This window comes from Hyla sarda, chromosome 10 (assembly GCF_029499605.1).
Source record: "Hyla sarda isolate aHylSar1 chromosome 10, aHylSar1.hap1, whole genome shotgun sequence".
Lineage (NCBI taxonomy): Eukaryota > Metazoa > Chordata > Amphibia > Anura > Hylidae > Hyla > Hyla sarda.
In genome coordinates this window covers 120940340-120960922 of record NC_079198.1, presented here as the reverse complement: position 1 = coordinate 120960922, position 20583 = coordinate 120940340, and the positions used below count along the sequence as shown (strand labels likewise).

Sequence of the window (20583 nt, the reverse complement as noted above, 5' to 3'; positions counted from 1 at the left end):
CAGATCAGAGGGGTGCACACATCCTGCAGGATACATTACAATAGGGTACAGATCAGGGGGGCACACATCCTGAAGGATACATTACAATAGGGTACAGATCAGGGGTGCACACATCCTGCAGGATACATTATAATAGGCTACAGATCAGGGGGGCACACATCCTGCAGGATACATTATAATAGGGTACAGATCAGGGGGGCACACATTCTGAAGGATACATTACAATAGGGTACAGATCAGGGGGGCACACATCCTGCAGGATACATTATAATAGGGTACAGATCAGGGGGGCACACATCCTGCAGGATACATTACAATAGGGTACAGATCAGGGGGTGCACACATCCTGCAGGGTACATTACACGGGGGTACATATAAGTGGGGGCAAACATTCTGCAGGATACAGTACACGGGGGACAGTAACAATGTGGCACATAACAGGACACTCCATGCAGCAGACAATAGAGATGGAGGCTCTAGGACCCAACGGTGTGCTTGCACAACCAGGCCTGTTCGCGTCATCCGTCCCCGCCCTGTCGTACTGCTTGAGGATGTGATTGGTCGGGAGAGGATGGCTCCGCCCCCGGTGATGCTCTGTCACCTCTGATGGGAAATGCTCGGCAGTTGGAGCCCGGCCTGTACCGGGAACACACCGGGCTGTCGGCGGCTCTGTGGACCGCGGAGGGCGGCTCAGCGTGGTGTACACGCCCGGCCCGATCACAACAACGTCTCCAGGAGCAGCCGGAGATAACGGGTTAATGCCGGGGGGATACGGGAAGAGGACCGGAGGGGAGCGCGGCACCGGAGCCAGGGAGGAGGCAGGTGAGACCGCGCCGCGTATTCCCCGCCGCATCCCGCCGCTGTGTCACACGGTGCCCGCCGCCCTGACTGCCACCCTCCTGTCTGCTCTGCCGCCTGTCACCACCCTGTCTGCATCAGCTGTACTGCCTGGCATCAGTGCCCCCACACTACCCACCCCCTGCCTGGCATCAGTGCCCCCTACACTGCCCACCCCCTGCCTGGCATCAGTGCCCCCTACACTGCCCACCCCCTGCCTGGCATCAGTGCCCCCACACTAACCACCTCCTGCCTGGCATCAGTGCCCCCCTCACTGCCCAGCTCCTGCCTGGCATCAGTGCCCCCCACACTGCCCACCTCCTGCCTGGCATCACTGCCCCCCTCACTGCCCACCCCCCTGCCTGGCATCAGTGCCCCCTCACTGCCCACCCCCTGCCTGGCATCAGTGCCCCCCTCACTGCCCACCTCCTGCCTGGCATCAGTGCCCCCCACACTGCCCACCTCCTGCCTGGCATCACTGCCCCCCTCACTGCCCACCCCCTGCCTTGCATCAGTGCCCCCTCACTGCCCACCCCCTGCCTGGCATGCCCCCTCACTGCCCACCCCCTGCCTGGCATCAGTGCCCCCTACACTGCCCACCCCCTGCCTGGCATCAGTGCCCCCTACACTGCCCACCCCCTGCCTGGCATCAGTGCCCCCACACTAACCACCTCCTGCCTGGCATCAGTGCCCCCCTCACTGCCCACCTCCTGCCTGGCATCAGTGCCCCCCACACTGCCCACCTCCTGCCTGGCATCACTGCCCCCCTCACTGCCCACCCCCTGCCTGGCATCAGTGCCCCCTCACTGCCCACCTCCTGCCTGGCATCAGTGCCCCCCTCACTGCCCACCTCCTGCCTGGCATCAGTGCCCCCCACACTGCCCACCTGCCTGGCATCAGTGCCCCCTCACTGCCCACCCCCTGCCTGGCATCAGTGCCCCCTCACTGCCCACCCCCTGCCTGGCATCAATGCCCCCTCACTGCCCACCCCCTGCCTGGCATCAGTGCCCCCCTCACTGCCCACCCCCTGCCTGGCGTCAGTGCCCCCACACTAACCACCTCCTGCCTGGCATCAGTGCCCCCCACACTGCCCACCTCCTGCCTGGCATCACTGCCCCATCACTGCCCACCCCCTGCTGGCATCACTGCCCACCCCCTGCCTGGCATCAGTGCCCCCACACTGCCCACCCCCTGCCTGGCATCAGTGCCCCCACACTGCCCACCCCCTGCCTGGCATCAGTGCCCCCCACACTGCCCACCCCCTGTCTGGCATCAGTGCCCCCCACACTGCCCACCTCCTGCCTGGCATCACTGCCCCTACACTGCTCACCCCCTGCTGGCATCACTGCCCACCCCCTGCCTGGCATCAGTGCCCCCCTCACTGCCCGCCCCCTGCCTGGCATCAGTGCCCCCCTCACTGCCCGCCCCCTGCCTGGCATCAGTGCCCCCTCACTGCCCGACCTCTGCCTGGCATCAGTGCCCCCCTCACTGCCCGCCCCCTGCCTGGCATCAGTGCCCCCCTCACTGCCCGCCCCCTGCCTGGCATCAGTGCCCCCCACACTGCCCGCCCCCTGCCTGGCATCAGTGCCCCCCACACTGCCCGCCCCCTGCCTGGCATCAGTGCCCCCCACACTGCCCGCCCCCTGCCTGGCATCAGTGCCCCCCACACTGCCCGCCCCCTGCCTGGCATCAGTGCCCCCCTCACTGCCCGCCCCCTGCCTGGCATCAGTGCCCCCCTCACTGCCCGCCCCCTGCCTGGCATCAGTGCCCCCCTCACTGCCCGCCCCCTGCCTGGCATCAGTGCCCCCCTCACTGCCCGCCCCCTGCCTGGCATCACTGGTACCTCGCACTGCTTACCCCCTGCCTGGTATTGCCATGCTCCACCCTGCTCAGCCTTTTGCTTGCCCAGATGTACACACTTGCTGCCATCAGACTGTTACACCACCTAATCACTTTGTACCCTTCTTCCTGGCATCACTGTCACCTCGCTGCCTATAATCCTGCTAATGGGAACGACCTGCTCTCAGCAGCCGGGTGCTGGGCATTCCGATCTGTCACTTCCCGTTCTCCTCTGCCTGGCATGTTACCACTCGCTGATTGGAAATCCCCATCCTGTCACTTCTTACCTGGCATTCTGGTCACCTGGGTAAAGTTGTGCCAGTGATGGACTATAGCTTGCTGAGCAGGAGGGGCCTGTTTACCTCCTGCAGCGCCTCGTGTTATCCTGGTGCCCCATGTGCCACTTAGTACTATATGGTCCTCACAACAGCATCACAGGGACTGGCATCTATTACAGCTAAGTCTATTAACCCATTTACCTAGTCTGCCATCCCCCGGTAACTGGCATTCAACGGCCTTTTACTAAGTGCCAGCCTGGCATCTAATCCCCTGCCATCCTGGTCACCACATCTGTCTACCTAATCAGTGACGCAGGCTGGCATGAATCACTCCTCACTGACTGGCACCGTGATCTTCTATGCTGCCTCTCCATTCATTCCTTTTTTTTTTTTAAATTACGGAGCAATTATATCTGCTGTCCAGCGGGCGCTGACGAATCGTCTTCATTATCCACTGGTACATAAATCACCCCTGCTCTGCCTGGCACCCGGGAGGCTACATGTCTGGTGAGAGGATGCCCGTCTGACTTTTTTTGTCCCTGCCAGCCATGTGGGGATTTACCCTCAGACGGGGGGTTTCTTTATGTATTGGTTGTCTGGCTCCCATATTCCTAACGCAGATAGACTGGTGCTGGGGCATTGCTTGGCATCCTGTCTGATACATTGCCAGGCTGGTGGTAGGGCACGGTTACATTGGACTGTTTTCTTGCCATAGGTGCCATGGTAACTTCCTTTGCTACATCCTGAGGCTAAAAACCCTCACAGCTGAGAGTTTGTTACATTGTATATGGCGGTGTTTCCCAACCAGGGTGCCTCCAGCTGTTGCAAAACTACAACTCCCAGCATGCCCGGACAGCCGAAGGCTGTCCGGGCATGCTGGGAGTTGTAGTTTTGCAACAGTTGGAGGCACCCTGGTTGGGAAACACTCCTTTTGAAAATACAGAACAAAATAGCGTAAAATTCTTAAAGGGGTACTCCACTGGAAAGCATTTTATTTATTTATTTATATATTTTTTTTTTAAATCAACTGGTGCCAGAAAGTTAAACAGATTTGTAAAATGACTTCTATTAAAAAAAATCTTAATGCTTCCAGTACTTATCAGCTGCTGTTATGATCCACAGGAAGTTCTTTTCTGTCTGAACACACTGCTCTCTGCTGACACCTCTGTCCGTGTCAGGAACTGTCCAGAGCAGCATAGGTTTTCTGTGGGGATTTGCTCCTACTCTGGACAGTTCCTGACATGGACAGAGGTGTCAGCAGAGAGCACTGTGGTCAGACAGAAAGGAAATTCAAAAATGAAAAGAACTTCCTGTGGATCATACAGCAGCTGATAAGTACTGGAAGGATTAAGATTTTTTTTTTTTTTTTTTTTATAGAAGTAATATACAAATCTGTTTAACGTTCTGGCACCAGTTGATAAAAAAAAAATGTTTTTCAGTGGAGTACCCCTTTAAAAGGGTACTCAAGTGCTTACAAACTTATCCCCTATCTTCTCCGTGAAGTGGGGAGATTTAGGGAACCATTCTGGATATTGGGCGGGGGGTTGGGGTCAATTCAGGATCGAACACCCCCCCCCCCCCCATGGATCAAACACTGATCCACTAAAAGGTGGATAGGGGAAGCATTTTTAAAAACTGGATTATCCCTTTAAAAGGAAACTTGTAGTCGCTTTCATGCTGCCTGAACCAAGAGTCATCAGGGCGGTCCTTGGTGATTGATAGATACATCTCTGTGGGTATAGAGCGGGATCTATCAATCAAGACTGGTGGGGTGGACAGGAGAGGCTGGGGACCCCCTTATGACTTGTGGTTCAGGCAGCATGAAAGTGATGGAAGGTTTCCTTGAAATTATAAAATTTTGGGTCAGAAAATATTAAAGGGGTACTCCGGTGGAAAACATATATATTTTTTTTAAATCAACTGGTGCCAGAAAACTAAACAGATTTGTAAATTACTTCTATTAAAAAAATCTTTACCCTTCCAGTACTTATTAGCAGCTGTTTGCTACAGAGGAAATCCTTTTCTTTTTGAATTTCTTATTTTGTCTTGACCACAGTGTTCTCTGCTGACACCTGATGCCCGTATCAGGAACTGTCCAGAGCAGGAGAAAATCCTCATAGCAAAACCTATGCTGCTCTGGAGAGTTCCTGACACGGACAGAGGTGTCAGCAGAGAGCACTGTGGACAAGACAAAAAAGAAATTCAAAAAGTAAAGCATTTCCTCTGTAGCAAACAGCTGCTAAAGAGTACTGGAAGGGTAAAGATTTTTTTTTTTATAGAAGTAATTTACAAATCTGTAACTTTCTGGCACCAGTTGATTAAAAAATAAATAAAATTCCACCGGAGTACCCCTTTGAATAAATGGATGAATAAAGATGATCCCATTGCCAGGCTGGCAGGGCACGGTTACATTGGTCAGATGTGACTGGTTGCTGTAGGCACAGGTTTTGGTTATTAGCCGCCTGCCGGTGAACAGTTATGTTATGTTCATACCATGGAATTTCCGCTTGGAATTCTGCACTGACATTCCGCAGCAGCAGAGTCCCATTGATTCCAATGGGATTCTGCTGCGCTGTTCACAAAATGGAATTTCCGCGCATTTCTGAGCGGTCCTCCGCTGTCATGTGGAGGTCCACCTGGAAATTTTTATCGTACGTTCGTTTCCTTTGTGAGCATAGCCTGGAAAACGTGTTCAGGACCTTATCTCCCCCTGGATGGGAGTTTTTTTTCCATTGTATCAGTGTAAACACATCAGCAACACATCTTAAAGGGGTACTCCATTGGAAAACATTAACTTTCTGGCACCAGTTGATTTAAAAGAAAAACAGATTTGTAAATTACTTCTATTTAAAAAAATATATATAAAAAACAATCCTTCCAGTACTTATAAGCTGCTGTATGATCCACAGGAAGTTCTTTTCTTTTTGAATTTCCTTTCTGTCTGACCACAGTGCTCTCTGATGACACCTCTGTCCGTGTCAGGAACTGTCCAGAGCAGGAGAGGTTTGCTATGGGGATTTTCTCCTACTCTGGACAGTTCCTGACACGGACAGAGGTGTCAGCAGAGAGCACTGTGGTCAGGCAGAAAATAAATAAAAAAATAAAATAACTTCCTGTGCAGCATACAGCAGCTGATAAGTACTGGAAGGATTAAGATTTTTTTTTTTAATAGAAGTCATTTACAAATCTGTTTAACATTGCGGCACCAGTTGACTGCAAGCTCTTCAGCGCATGGGCTCTGCTATATCTATACACACATCTACCTCTGTATCCAGTTCACCTGCTTTCTGGCTGTTTTCATCTAAATAAGTGTGGGGTTTTCCCGTTTCGCCCGCACGCTTGCAGTGGCGGTTCCCCGCCCCCATTGTTTACTCGCCCTGCAGTTCCTCATACCTGTTCTATAATCCATTACTATGTATCCAGGCAAGCATTATATATATTACATATATATATTTTATATATATATATGAGCATAAATAACAATTCCCCACATATACAACCTATCACAGTGGTCTTCAACCTGCGGACCTCCAGATGTTGCAAAACTACAACTCCCAGCATGCCCGGACAGCCGTTGGCTGTCCGGGCATGCTGGGAGTTGTAGTTTTGCAACATCTGGAGGTCCGCAGGTTGAAGACCACTGACCTATCATAAGGAATAATGGCAGTATTACCCCCCCCCCCCCCCCCAGTCCGTTGTTGGCGACTGCTCTTGTCCGTGGCGCAGCTGGTACAGGCTGCAAACCTAGAAGGATCAGATATGACCGTGGTTCTCTACCTGTGTCGCCTGAGTACCCCTTGGTAGTCCATTTCCAAAAATTGTACCCCCCACCATCCCTTTTTAGCGACATTTATATAATTAAAGGGGTACTCCGGCGCTAAGACATCTTATCCCCTATCCAAAGGATAGGGGATAAGATGCCTGATCGCGGGGGTCCCGCCGCTGGGGACCCCCGTGATCTTGTACGCAGCACCCAGTTTATAATCAGTCCCCGGAGCACGTTCGCTCCGGGTCTGATTACTGGCGGTCACAGGGGGCCGGAGCATTGTGACGTCACGGCCCCGCCCCCGTGTGAAGTCACGCTCCGCCCCCTCAATGCAAGCCTACAAGAGGGGGCGTGATAGCTGTCACGCCCCCTCACATAGGCTTGCATTGAGGGGGCGGAGCGTGATGTCACATGGGGGCGTGACGTCACAATGCTCCGGCCCCCCCGTGACCGCCAGTAATCAGACCCGGAGCGAACGTGCTCCGGGGACTGATTATAAACTGGGTGCTGCGTACAAGATCACGGGGGTCCCCAGCGGCGGGACCCCCGCGATCAGGCATCTTATCCCCTATCCTTTGGATAGGGGATAAGATGTCTTAGCGCCGGAGTACCCCTTTAATATAGTTCAGGGGTGTGGAAATTTATTAAAAAATACTTGTCCATGGGACTAAAACGGAGCAAAATCTCCTTGTCCCTCCTGACGATCCACTTGTCCGGACCAATTTTCGCTTTTACACTCATTTTTTCCTCCTTGCCCTATAATAACCATAACTACCTACTATAATGATACCTTTTTTTATTTTTCCATAACATATTCTCCGAACCAAAAAAAAATTTGAAGTGATAGTAAAAGATAATTTTGCAGCTTTGCTGGTTTTCTTTTCTGCGCCATTTACCTTGTGGTCAGATAACATGTTGTTTTGATACTTTAGGTCGCCTGATTACAGCAATACTAGATTTGTATAGTGTCTGTCATGTTTTACTAAGTTTAAACAAATTCTGAACTTTTTCGAATTTTTTCTTAATTGCCAATTTCTGACCCCTGTAGCTTATTTAAAAAAATAAAAATAAATAAATAAAAATGTTCGCATACGAGGCTGTTTGAGGGCACTTTTTTTTTTGCGCCATAATCTGTTTTTTGTATCAGTAACATTTAGGTATTGTTTTGACTTTTTAATCGCTTTTAACTTTTTATTTTTTATTTTTTTCTGGGATATTATAAAAATTGCTATTCTGGGGTTTGGTATTTTTTTTTTTTTTTTTTTACATTTACGTCATTTACCATACGGGATACATAATGCTATATTTTAATAGTTCGTACAATTATATAAAAACCAATCCTTCCAGTACTTATCAGCTGCTGTATGCTACACAGGAAGTTCTTTTCTTTTTGAATTTCTTTCCAGTCTGACCACAGTGCTCTCTGCTGACACCTCTGTCCTTGTCAGGAACTCATCAGAGTAGGAGCAAATCCCCATAGCAAACCTCTCCCTCCTCTGGACAGTTCCTGATATGGACAGAGGTGAGAGCACTGTGGTCAGACTGGAAAGAACTCCAGTAAAAAATACAACTAGAGCATACAGCAGCTAATAAGTACTGGAAGGATTAAGATTTTTACATAGAAGTAATTTACAAACCTGTTTTAATTTTCTGGCATCGGTTGATTTGAAAAAAAGTGTTTCCCAAACTGGAGTACGCTTTAAGATTTCTCCTGGCCAAGACCCAAAAACCTGCCAGATGAACATTTTAGGCTCCTTTTCCCTACAGAATGCCAACCTTTTTATAAACTCTTCCTATTTGTATTGCCCCACACAGTGAAGTGCTCCTTCTGCCCCCCCCCCCATATTGTAGTAGGCCCTCACACTGTCCCCATATACAGTGATCCCTCAACTTACAATGGCCTCAACATACAATAGTTTCAACATACAGTGGTCTTTTCTGGACCATTGTAACTTGAAACCAGACTCAACATACAATGCTATGGAATCTGCGAAACAGGTCAATGGCTGGAAGAACCGACCAATCAGAATGGATATTTCACTGGTAAAACCCGTGTATTCCTAAAGTGCATGCACTGACTGGTGTCTGGTAGCGCCCCCCTACAGTACAGGGAGGTATTACATGTTCTGTACTACTCTTTACCTGTATTACTGAAGTGCATGCACTGACTGGTGTCTGGTAGCGCCCCCCTACAGTACAGGGAGGTATTACATGTTCTGTACTACTCTTTACCTGTATTACTGAAGTGCATGCACTGACTGGTGTCTGGTAGCGCCCCCCTACAGTACAGGGAGGTATTACATGTTCTGTACTATTCTTTACCTGTATTACTGAAGTGTATGCACTGACTGGTGTCTGGCAGCGCCCCCTACAGTACAGGGAGGTATTACATGTTCTGTACTACTCTTTACCTGTATTACTGAAGTGTATGCACTGACTGGTGTCTGGTAGCGCCCCCTACAGTACAGGGAGGTATTACATGTTAGCTGCTCCTTTGGACATCACTTGAGGGCGACTCCATTTTCCTTTTTTTAGGACATCGCGTGTTCTGTACAGGACCCTGAAGAAGCTCCTGTCCTCTACATAGACCAGTGTTTCCCAAAGAGGGTGCTTCCAGCTGTTGCAAAACTACAACTCCCAGCATGCCCGGACAGCCGAAGGCTGTCCGGGCATGCTGGGAGTTGTAGTTTTGCAACATCAGGAGGTGCCCTGGTTGGGAAACACTGAAATAGACAGTGATTACAGCTCCCAGCAGATCTTTATTACTTTTATATGTAATTATTTGCTTTATCTATATTAGTTATCTACTTATTATTCTTTAATCCTCACTTTTTCCTATTTTTGGATGACATTTTGGTGGCTTCAGAACCAATTACCAGGTTTCCATAGAGTTTTGGTCTCAACATACGATGGTTTCAACATACAATGGTCGTCCTGGAACCAATTAATATTGTAACTTGAGGGAGTACTGTAGTTGTGAGTCCACATACTGCCCCCATAACGTTGTAAACTGCTCTGCCATAGCAGAAGGTCCCCGGTCTGAAGCAGCTCAGCTGACATGGTAGTTATGGTCCACAGCAGCCTCCGCTGCTTCTCTGCTGTCCTCCTGCTCTGCTGCTACCAGCAGCCACTGCTCACTTTTTCTTCACTTTTTTAAAGCAGTGACCAGTGGCTGCAAACTTCATTACTGATATTTTTTTTATTTTTTTTTTGCGTACCCCCAGGGGAGTTGCTAAGTACCTCTGGGATACCCCAGATTGGAGGTGTGTGCCAAGAAATTTCTACTTATGTAGTTCACTGTCTTATTTAGGGTTCCCAAAGGTTAAAGGGGTATTCCAGGAAAAAACTTTTTTTTTTATATATATATATATATATATATATATATCAACTGGCTCCAGAAAGTTAAACAGATTTGTAAATTACTTCTATTAAAAAATCTCAATCCTTTCAGTACTTATGAGCTTCTGAAGTTAAGGTTGTTCTTTTCTGACTAACTGCTCACTGATAACACGTGTCTCGGGACATAGGTTTGCTATGGGGATTTGCTTCTAAACTGGGCGTTTCCCGAGACAGGTGTCATCAGAGAGGACTTAGACAGAAAAGAACAACCTGAACTTCAGAAGCTCATAAGTACTGAAAGGATTGAGATTTTTTAATAGAATGAATTTACAAATCTGTTTAACTTTCTGGAGCCAATTGATATATGAAAAAAAGTTTTTTCCTGGATAACCCCTTTAATTAAAATGCATGTGTATCCAATAGATGCCTTTTTTGGGTCATCTGTTCTAGAAAAGAGGCCCCACTCATATAATGGGAGTCATGTCATGTGACCTGTGGCACACTTACTTTACGCTTCTATGGTTTCTTTTGGTTACTTATATTATCTCGACTCCAGTGCTGCCTCATTGGGAAGGATACATTGTGTGTGGAATCGTAAAGAGTACCTCTTATGATCTTGGTAAATTGTATCCTCCCAGGTCACCGCCCCCATCATGATAAACCACCCCCCGCCTTTATTTTTATTATTTTTTAGTTTTCTACCTTGATATTGCTCTGTATTTTCTGCTCAGTCTCAGTCAGATTCACAGACTGGGAAGGGGTGTTACCCAGCAGGCGTGACATCATCTGAAGCCATACAGGGGAGAACTTCCTCCCTCACTCTGCTACTAACATACCCAGAGTAGTTCAGTGTGAGATGAGCTATGATTGGCTAAGGCTGCACCCCCAGCATTTCCTGATTTTGGACTTCTGCCAGGCCAGCAGGAGTCCAAGGTCTGTGCAAGAGATGTGGTGGGGAGGGGGAATGTGCTCTGGTCAAGAAGGGAGACACCTAGTGGCAGCTTTTTTAAACACAAATAAAGCTTCATTTTTTATTTTATTTTTTAAACAAAGTACATTACAAAGATTTTCTTTATTTACCATAAGGAGTGCAATAGCAAAAATTAGTTTTAATGATAGTGCCCATTTAAAGGGGTTGTCCAGGAATAGAGAAACAGATGATTTTTGCCAAAAACAGCACCACATTTGTCCTGGGTTTGTGTGTGGTATTGCAGCTCAGTTCCATTAAAGTGAATGGAGCCAACTGGTAATACCACACACATCATGAGGACGGGTTTGGTGCTGGTTTTGAAAGAAGTCAGCTTTGTTTTTCTATTCTTGGATAACCTATTCAAGTCTGGGTTAAAACAGCGCTTGGTTTTATTAGATTAACCCTTCAGAGTGATAGAAAGGTAATATGTGTTCTCACTGCTGTTTTCGAGCCCATGAGAGTCCTCTCAATGGTGCAAAGCTATTTCTCAGTCTCTACATTTTATGGGTGGGATCAAAGCTGAGCTGTTTACCAGTAATACACACACATGGACTTTCTTTCCCTTTACTACTCTGGCCAATAACGGCACAGCAAATTCTCTTTGCTATATCCTAGTGCAGGTGAAGGTGAACAGGTCTGTGCTGGGCTGTTGATTTAGACAGTACACTATAAATAAGAAGGGGATACTCATCCACTAGGTCAGTGTTTTTCCAGACAGCACGCGCCTCCAGCTGTTGCAGAACTACAACTTGCACCATGCCCAGACCGCCAAAAGGCTGTTTGGGCATGCCGGGAGTTGTAGTTTTGGCTGGAGGCACACGATTTGAAGAACACTGCACTAGGTTTTTGCTAGAGGAGCAGACCTGAAAGGAAAAGATCACACTGAGCACTTAGCTGCTGAAATGAGAGAGAAGCCTTGATTTACCTTGCATAGACAGTGCAGATCCTCTGGACACTCACAAATACAGGTACACAGCCCAGCTGTTTCATGCCCTAGTGTGTGTGCATGTGCAGCTTCTTGGGTACACAGCCTTGGCCATCTTGGGCAAGAAACAGAGCAGGGAGGCAGAGAAATGATGACTATTTGAGCCGGCCTGAGCACTTGACATCAGCATGCTCCATGGAGAGATCTTAACCCCGCCTGTGCCCCAAACTGCTAATTGGCATTATTGCAAAAAGAAGAATGTCGGGAGTGACTGATCCGCTCATGGTAGGCATCATTTCAGTTAGTGTAGGCCGCAACACCAGCGGGTGACACTGATGACAGTTTTCCTTTTTAAAGTGTACCTGTCCCTTTAAAACTTTTCACATATCTCTACAACAGTGGTCTCAAACTGTGGCCCTCCAGATGTTGCAAAACTTCAACTCCCAGCATGCCCGGACAGCCGTTGGCTGTCCGGGCATGCTGGGAGCTGAAGTTTTGCAACATCTGGAGGGCCACAGTTTGAGACGACCGCTCTACGACATGTCAAACGTTTTTGACATCGACCAATTAGCAGGGAGAAAATTGTAGCTAACCGAGACAATCCCATCGACTTGCATTGTGTTGTGTCTCGCTTAGTGTTCTCTTCTCCTAGCTAGTTTGGTCGCAGTAACAACACTCAGACCCCGACCGATCAAAACTTTTGACAGAACTCTACAACATGTTAAAAGTTTTCTAAAGTGACCATTAGAGATGAGCGAACTTACAGTAAATTCGATTCGTCTCGAACTTCTCGGCTCGGCAGTTGATGACTTATCCTGCGTAAATTAGTTCAGCTTTCCGGTGCTCCGGTGGGCTGGAAAAGGTGGATACAGTCCTAGGAAAGAGTCTCCTAGGACTGTATCCACCTTTCCCAGCCCACGGGAGCACCTGAAAGCTGAACTAATTTATGCAGGATAAGTTATCAACTGCCGAGCCGAGAAGCTCATGACGAATCGAATTTGCTGTAAGTTCGCTCATCTCTAGTGACCGTTCCCAGATGACCGTACCAGTGATGGAATATATTACGGAACAGGAGTATGATCCACGAGTTATAGAGGGAACCATTATCATTAAAGGAGTACTCCGCCCCTAGACATCTTATCCCCTATCCAAGGGACCCTCGCAGTCTCTGCTGCGGCACGCCAGACATCCGGTCCACGGAGCGAACTTCGTTCCGTGCTGGATGAATGTCGATGCGCGGCTGAGGCTCGTGACATCAAGGCCACGCCCCTCAATACAAGTCTATGGGAGGGGGTGTAACGGCTGTCACACCCCCTCCCATAGACTTAAATTGAGGGGGCGTGATGTCACGAGCAGGGCGTGGCTGTGACGTCACTAGCCTCCGGCGCTGCACCCGACGCTCTAAACGAATGTCGGGTGCAGCAGGGAGATCGCGGGGGTCCCCAGCGGCAGGACCCCCACCATTAGACATCTTATCCCCTATCCTTTGATGATTAGATGTCTAGGGGCGGAGTACCCCTTTAACAACCTGTCCTGATCACATCCCACTGACACAAGTGCACACAGCTGTGTGAGTAGGACATGTTAAAGGCAGGGCTCAAGTCCTACAGGAACGGAGTTCCTGCACTTTTTCCAGAGCAGGAACACTGTTCCCATTAGCAGGAGTCCTGCAGGACTAGCCCTTGAGTGGAAATCATGGGTGAGTTCCCACACTTTTTTTTTCCCCCCCAGGACTTGACCCCTGGTTAAAGGGGTACGCGATCTCTGGGCCGGCGCGGCGGCATTCTGAACACGGAAGCCTGTTTGTGATGTCATGCTACACCCCCTCCATTCATGCTTATGGGAGGGGGCGTGACAGCTAGTACATAGTCATCACGCATCCTCCCATTGACATGAATGGAGGGGGCGTGGTTGCTCTGGTCGCCAGTCATCCGGCACGGAGCGGCGTTCACTGGATGACTGGGGCACCATGCCGGAGATCTTGGGGGTCCGCAGCGGCTGGACCCTCCCGATCGGACACCTTATCACCCATCCTTTTGGGGGGATATGATGTTTGGGAGTGGGGGAGAGGAGTACCCCTTTAAGAACATGGCAGGCTTTGTGCTACAGCTTTCTAGAATGGATATGCTATGAAGCTTTGTGGGGAGGATTTATCCAAACCCGTGCAAAGGAAAAGTTGCCCAGTTGCCCATAGCAACCAATCAGATCGCTGCTTTCATTTTTCACAGGCTGCTTTAAAAATGAAACAAGCAATCTGGTTGCTATGGGCAACTGGTCAACTTTTCCTTTGCACAGCTTTGGATAAATCCTCCCCCATTAGTCTTTATTGTACTTTGGAGAGGATACAATGTAACAAACCCTCAGCTGTGAAATTTTTAGAATGTTTTCATACCCGGAAACAAAGCAGAGATCATAAACCTTTTTATTTAAATACTTTCATTGAATATGCATGGAAATCGGTTTGTAATCCACGGCCCATCACTTTTAAGTTTTAGTTTTTTTGTTTTTTTTCTTTCAAAACTGCGTGGGATTAGGTCACATGTCACTCAAACGTGTCGGGAAGCAGATGATAGAATAAATCTGCATACAAAACCGCATACATACAAAAAAAATAGTCAAGATATACGGAAAAATATAGTGAAATACAAAAATTGCAGAGCGTATTTTACGGCATGTTGTCGCGGGGTGAATGCACCCTTAGGCTAGGTTCACACAGGCGCTAGGACTGCACTTACATTACCGTCCCCTATAAACTGCAATGTATGCTGGGTGGATTTCGTCAAAAGAATGAGATTGTTCTTCTTGTTCGGCAACGCAATTTTGGCAGCAAAATCTCCGCCCCAGAAGTTCTGCAATGTGCACTGTGCAGCAGAATCCCTTTGCCAGCAATGAGGTTCTGCTGCACTGTAATTTCCAAGTGGAATTACACTTGGAAATTACATAGTGTGAACCTAGTCTTAGGAATAGAAATAGAAAGTGGTAAAACTTCTCTTTATTAAGTTTCCTTTACATAAAAGCAGAAATCTCGGTTTATGGTCGGTGTCACTTTCGGCTTTGTGAGACGTATACGACGGCATTTTGAAGAAGAAAAAAAAAGTAGCTTATTTTCTTTTATATCTTAAGTGGACCTGATGGAGCTCCCTATTGCGCCATATTTGCTTAAAGGGGTACTCCGGAGCTAAGACATCTTATCCCCTATCCAAAGGATGGGGGATAAGATGTCAGATCGCCGGACCCCCGGGATCTATCATGCAGCACCCACCTTTAGCAGCTTCCGGAACCGCTGGAGGTCCTCAGGCTGTCCATCTCGATCACAGCTGTCACGCCCCCTCCCATAGGCTTGCATTGAGGGGGCGGAGCGTGAGGTCACACTGGGGCGGAGTTGTGACGTCACAATGCTCCGTCCCCGTGATCGCCAGTACTCAGACCCAGAGCAAACGCGCTCCGGGGACTGATTCTAACGGTGCGGCGTGGAAGATCACGGGGGTCCCCAGCGGCTGGACCCCTGCGATCAGGCATCTTATCCCCTATCCTTTTGGACAGGGGATAAGATGTCTTAGCGCCGGAGTACCCCTTTAACCCCTTAAGGACCCAGGGTTTTTCTGTTTTCGCACTTTAATTTTTTCCTCTTTACTTTAAAAAAATCATAATTCTTTCAACTTTGCACCTAAAAATCCGTATGATGACTTATATTTTGCACCACCAATTCTACTTTGTAATGACATCAGTCATTTTATCCAAAAGTCTACGGCAAAACGGAAAAAAAATTGGGCGACAAAATTTAAGAAAAAACGCCATTTTGTAATTTTGGGGGCTTCAGTTTCTACACAGTACATAAACACACACACACACACACCTTAGGCGCAGGCAGTGTTCCCCCCCACACACATACAGCCTCCAGCTATATACAGTGTATGGCTGGAGGCTGTATGCCTGTGTACTGCCCACTTCAGTGCTCCGACTGAAAATGGCATGCCGCTGGTCACTTACCAAGCTGGTCAGCGTGCGTCTTCCTCCTTCTCGATCCTCCGGTCCTCGCGCCTTCGTTTCTATGGGTGTCCTGGCGTGTGCTATCCCCTGGCGGCCCCTGCGTTTTTAAACTTAACCCGGGGCCACAGGGAGTTAATAGTGATGGGGGGGAATTGCCCCGTCGCTACAGGACGGGCAAACACCAACTCTGCTCGGGGCCCCAAGCAATTACTTGGTTTGCCTGTCCTTTTGCAACGGGCCTGGAGTCGGATATGTGTCTTAACCTCCGCCGAACCTGCGATACTGACTCTCCGAACCCCTGGGGTTCGATCGAACCCAGGTTAAGAACCACTGGATTAAGTGCTGTCCAGGATTGGGAAAATCATGACTCCTGTAATCTGTAGCGCCACACTTGTCTGTAGGTTATGTCTGGAATTGCAGTTCACCTTCATTGAAGTGAATGGGACTAAACTGCAATAACACACACAACCTGTAAACAGGTGTGGCACCGTTTTTGGAATACAGGATCCATGTCTTTCTGATCCAGGACAACTTCTTTACATGTCGTCTGAAGAAATATATCTATATGGCATGGATAAGTCACCCCGTATTTCCTTCTGCCACAAAGAGTCAATAGAGAGAACTACAAGGAGAGGCCTACTGGGTATCTCAAATATAAGCGCCAAAAATACAGTGTTGTGTATGGCCCTTTAAATGAGGGATATGTAAATATGGAGTGATACCACAAGTTTTACAAAACCTAAAGGGCTCAATCCAAAGCAGCTGATATATTTGCGCTTTGGTTTCTGTTGGGATTGTTCTGGCCCTGGCGAAACCTGAGTTAAGTCACGAGGAGAGACATGAAACGCGATATTAGAAAGTTTCTAATAGAAACCCGTACTGGTTTATTGCGTAAATCGTATTGTGTGTATCTCAGAACTAAATTCATGTGGAGATACAATAGAGATATACAATATACAGTGTATAAATACATATAATAGTCCCTGTGTACATACATTACTTATCCTGTACTGATCCTGAGTTATATCCTGTATTATACTCCAGAGCTGCACTCACTATTCTGCTGGTGAGGTCACTGTGTACATACATTACATTACTTATTCTGTACTGATCCTGAGTTATATCCTGTATTATACCCCAGAGCTGTACTCGCTATTCTGCTGGTGAGGTCACTGTGTACATACATTACATTACTTATCCTGTACTGATCCTGAGTTATATCCTGTATTATACCCCAGAGCTGTACTTACTATTCTGCTGGTGAGGTCACTGTGTACATACATTACATTACTTATCCTGTACTGATCCTGAGTTATATCCTGTATTATACTCCAGAGCTGTACTCACTATTCTGCTGGTGAGGTCACTGTGTACATTCATTACATTACTTATCCTGTACGGATCCTGAATTATATCCTGTATTATACTCCAGAGCTGTACTCACTATTCTGCTGGTGAGATCACTGTGTACATACATTACATTACTTATCCTGTACTGATCCTGAGTTATATCCTCTATTATACTCCAGAGCTGTACTCACTATTCTGCTGGTGAGATCACTGTGTACATACATTACATTACTTATTCTGTACTGATCCTGAGTTATATCCTGTATTATACTCCAGAGCTGTACTCACTATTCTGCTGGTGAGGTCACTGTGTACATACATTACATTACTTATCCTGTACTGATCCTGAGTTATATCCTGTATTATACCCCAGAGCAATTTAGAAATTTTGGACGGTTTTGTTTTCACGCTGTAAAATTTACGGTAAAAATTACATGTTTTCGTTATTCTATATAAATTGATACCCATGATTACATACTTTTCTATTATTGTACCGCTTTAAAAAAATCGCAAACTTTTTAACCAAATTAGTACGTTTAAAATCCCTCTATTTTGCTGACCTATAACTTTTTAATTTTCCATATAAGCAGTGGTATGAGGGCTAATGTTTTGCGCTGTGATCTGTAATTTTTACCACATTTGCGTATATAAAACTTTAATACATTTTATCTTTTTTTGGGGGGGAATAAAGTATTACAAAAAAAAGCAGCAATTTTGGACTTAGTTTAAAAAAAAATTTTTTTTTTTTTTTTTATAGCAATCACTTGATTGCTAATACTTTTCAGTGCTATGCATAGGACATAGCACTGATCAGTGTTATCGGCTATCTTCTGCTCTGGTCTGCTCGGTCTCAGATCATAGCAGAAGACCCCTGGAGATGGGACCTCCGGCCGGCATTATGGATGATCGGATCCCCGCAGCGGCGCTGCGGGTGATCCTATCATTCATTTTAGTGATCGCACTGCCGCAGATGCCGTGTACTGTATTGATCACGGCATCTTAGGGTTTAATGGTACACATCAGCGCGATCGCTGATGTGCGCCGTTACCGGCAGGTCCCTGGCTTCTGATAGCACCTGGGACCTGCTGCGCATGACCCGAGCATCGCTCCGCTGCTCACGGTCATGCACAGGACGTAAATGTACAGAGGATCACTGTCTGTTCCTCTCTGACACCATGCAATGCCGCAAAAACCTTATTTTTACAGAATAAAGCCACAACATTGCATAAAAATGGTATGGTTAGCATGGGGAAACTGACCCCTGTTGGGTTTCAAGGGCGGTTTTATAGGGTGAAGTTATGTGACAGAAGCATGTAAGCCTTGTTTACACTGGCCCATCATCTTTTATATGATATGCTTATATGTGAGAAATCATGACAATTATTTGATGTGAGTTAAAAAAAAATCTGCAATGTATTTAAAAAAAACAAAAACGTAACCACTGAACTGGACCAACCGCGGTGTCTGATTGTGTGGCAGAGTTAAATTTAGAGGGTACAGTATCTGGCAGTGCTATATTAAGAGGGTACAGTGTGTGGCAGGGTTATATTTAGAGGGTACAGTGTGTGGCAGTATTCATGGGGCAAAGTGTGTATCATTATTATATTTAGAGGGTACAGTATCTGGCAGTGCTATATTAAGAGGGTACAGTGTGTGGCAGGGTTATATTTAGAGGGTACAGTGTGTGGCAGTATTCATGGGGCAAAGTGTGTATCATTATTATATTTAGAGGGTACGGTGTGTGGCAGGGTTATATTTAGAGTGTACAGTGTGTGGCAGTATTATTATATTCATATGGTATAGTGTGTGGCAGTATTATATTCAGAGGGTACAGTGTGTGTCAGTATTTTATTCAGGGGGTCCAGTATGTGGCAGTACTACATTCAGGGGATATAGTATTTGAGTGTCAGACTCTGCAAAGAGTAGATATAGCTGGAATAAGTCCTGGTGCCTGGACCAACTGAGAAGACGTCCCTCAGGTCATTGATATTGTGTATTCTCCTGACTGTCCCATCACAGCTGTAGTCACTTGTGAGTTCTGCATTGATGGTGGGTGAAACTGTGCCTAATCTGTGGCTCTCCAGCTGTTGCAAAACTACAACTCCCATAGGGGGAGATTTATCAAAACCTGTCCAGAGGAAAAGTTGCTGAGTTGCCCATAGCAACCAATCAGATCGCTTCTTTCATTTTTAACAAGGCCTCTGAAAAATGAAAGAAGGTAGGTTGGTTGCTATGGGCAACTGGGCAACTTTTCCTCTGGACAGGTTTTGATAAATCTCCCCCATAATGCCTGAGACTCTCCAGATATGATAATGGGAGTTGTAGCTTAGCAATAGCTGGGGAGCCACGTGAACCGATGACCACCAAAAAGATGGGCTGCTTATTTTAAAATGCCCGGCCTATTTTTGTTCCCAGGCCAGCCCTGGCACAGAGGGTGTAGGGGGGGGAGGGGGCCAGGGCAATTTTTTAGCATTGTGGTTTCTAGCTACGCCCCTGCTCTCATGTATGGGTCTATGCAAGCCGCCACCAAAGTAGGCATTTCAGGGGGGATGAGAGGCGGGGCTTAAAAAGTCCTGCAAGTGGGAACTCCACTGTTGAGTGACCTATTATATACGCCATTTGCATATTCGTGCTATCTGATCCCTTTCCCCCACTCTTCCCATATGTTTTACATCACATTTTTTGAGAAGTAAATTTCTTTTCTCACACTGTGATCAGATTTATTTTGCTTTTATGTTCTTACTACTTTTCTTTTATGCCTTTTAGTTAACATATGAATGGAGACCCACGTGTCACAATTGTGGAACTTGCGCGCGCCTCTGAAGCGTAATTCCACTTTTAACAAGGTTTCACGGTTGAATTTGACACGAACACTGTAAATTCTTTGCTTTAGTGCTTTGAGTTGTTTTTTGTTTTGTTTTTAATACCTTTTTTTTGCCCAACACCCCCCCTCCATTCACGTCCATTTCTGTTGACAGAATTTTGTTGGTTGTCCTTGGAAACTAACATTTAGCCCCGCACAGCTGGCATGCAATTGAAGCGGTGAGGTGGCAATTTTAAATCTCCTACAACACGGTTCGCTTTGATGATCGACAGAATTCCGCTTTTGCGCAATATTGTGGTTTTGTAGGTTAGAGGCTTGGGAAAGTTGAGTGGGTCTCTGAGCGCCGTCATGGCGGCCATATTGGTTGTTGCCTGACTTTCTGAGGAACATAATTAAAATGTGCAAACTTAATTAGATATATGATGAATCTGATTGTTTGGGGCGTTAGCAATATTTATATACGTG

General features: G+C 47.2%; 1 protein-coding gene across 1 annotated transcript in view; it reads left to right on the top strand.

Annotated features, from left to right (window-relative positions):
- Nucleotides 1-385: 385 nt before the first annotated feature.
- The window catches only part of PIK3CD (phosphatidylinositol-4,5-bisphosphate 3-kinase catalytic subunit delta), a 70898-nt gene continuing 50700 nt past the window's right edge, over nucleotides 386-20583 (top strand). Inside the window, exon 1 of the mRNA XM_056542865.1 lies at nucleotides 386-822. The gene's annotated coding sequence lies outside the window, so the exon portion shown is untranslated. The remainder of the gene's footprint in view (nucleotides 823-20583) is intronic.